The sequence below is a fragment of the Eptesicus fuscus genome, chromosome 21, assembly GCF_027574615.1.
Source record: "Eptesicus fuscus isolate TK198812 chromosome 21, DD_ASM_mEF_20220401, whole genome shotgun sequence".
NCBI lineage: Eukaryota > Metazoa > Chordata > Mammalia > Chiroptera > Vespertilionidae > Eptesicus > Eptesicus fuscus.
The window spans coordinates 15,127,404-15,129,041 of NC_072493.1; the positions used below are offsets into that span (position 1 = coordinate 15,127,404).

General features: G+C 46.0%; 1 pseudogene; it reads left to right on the forward strand.

Moving 5' to 3' along the window:
* The first annotated feature begins 242 nt into the window (after nucleotides 1-242).
* On the forward strand, nucleotides 243-698 carry LOC129147768 (60S ribosomal protein L31-like; annotated as a pseudogene).
* The last annotated feature ends 940 nt before the right edge of the window (nucleotides 699-1,638 follow it).

Below are 1,638 nucleotides of genomic sequence, written 5' to 3' on the forward strand. Positions count from 1 at the left end.
ATTCCTAACCCCTTACCTCACTGCTGTCCATGGCCAGGACCCTGCAAACCTCTCCAAGGTCACCTTACTCCAGCCTGTGCTCAGGCTCGCCAGCCACCTGTCAGGTCCTCCTGCAGATAAAATGCACCCCCTTTCCTTCTGAAGCAAGTCACCCTTCGTTGATGTCTTTTGCATCAATTGCAACTCTTTAAACTTTGCTCATTGGTTTCTCCTGTGTCTGTGGGTCTCACGGCCCCACCAGCATGGAAGCTTCAAGAGGCAAGGCTGGGCTTTCCCTCTCCCACAATACCTGGCACTCTTCCTTTCCAACATGGGCGGACAGAGTGGCTCCCGCAAAGCAGGGTGGCGAGAAGAAGAAAGGCTGTTCTGCGATCAACGAGGTAGTGACCAGAGACTACACTATCAACACTCACAAGTGCATCCAGGGAGTGGGTTTCAAGAAGCGTGCCCCTCGGGCATGCAGAGAGATGTGGACATTTGCTCTGAAGGAGATGGGAACTGCAGACATCCGCGTTGACACTGGGTTCAACAAAGCTGTCTGGGCCAAAGGAATAAGGAACGCCCCATACTGTATCCTGGTGCGGTTGTCCAAAAATGTAATGAGGAGGAAGATTCACCAAACAAGCTCCAAACGATGGTCACCTATGTCCCTGTCACGCTTTCAAAATCTACAAACAGTTCATGTGGATGAGAACTAACTGCCGAATGTCGAATAAAGTTATAAAATGGCAAAAAAAGGGGGGGGGGCAGGGATCTTGTCTCATCATATGCCCAGTTCTTTGCCTGGTGCCTGAAATCTAATAGGCATGCAATCAATGCTTCTTAAATGAATGACGGCAGATGTATCCAGATTTGATGACTGGTCAGAGAATGCCAGTGTGATTTTTAAGCTCCCTTACCTAAGAAATGGAGGGGACTGTGATCTTGGTACCTGGGATTGTGATTTTAAAGAAGTGGATTTAGGGAAAGGAAGTTGAATTAAGATTAGGTTGGACATGTAGATTGGAGGTGCGGGTGTACTGGATGGAACGGTCTAGCAACTAACCAGAAACATGGACATGCTGCTGGCTCACTGCAGACGTAGGGCTGGGCAGGTGAGTAGGAGTCATCAGATGGTAGTTGAAGTCTCAGGAGTGACTGTCTTTCTATTGGGTTCACTGCTCACTCCCAACTTTAAAGGGGTATTTCAGTGGTGAGGTGAGTCCCTCTGGTGTTGAAGAGTAACGCTGACTTGTGTCGATTAATAATGATAATTAGAAAACATAAACCTTATCCTTATATGTCAAATGCATTGAAAAATAAGAAGGGAATATTAATTAACTCACTAATACTTTTCTTCAATTAGTGAGACTTCTTCTAGCTCATACAGTGGGGGAGAGAATGTCCTAGATATAAAACACTGACTTCATTCCTTTGAGAAGACAGAGTACATGCTACAGTCCCCATGTTACCCTAGGAAACTGTAGACCAGAGAGGCTAGCATCTCTCCAGAGCATGCACAGGATCCAAACTTCAAAATCAGGTCACTGTCTCATTTCTCTCTCCTGAGCCAACAATAGAGTACAATTGGGCACATGGTAGTTTAGTTTCATTGAACTGTTAATCAAGAGTTTCCGACCACCCAAAAAAGAATTTAAA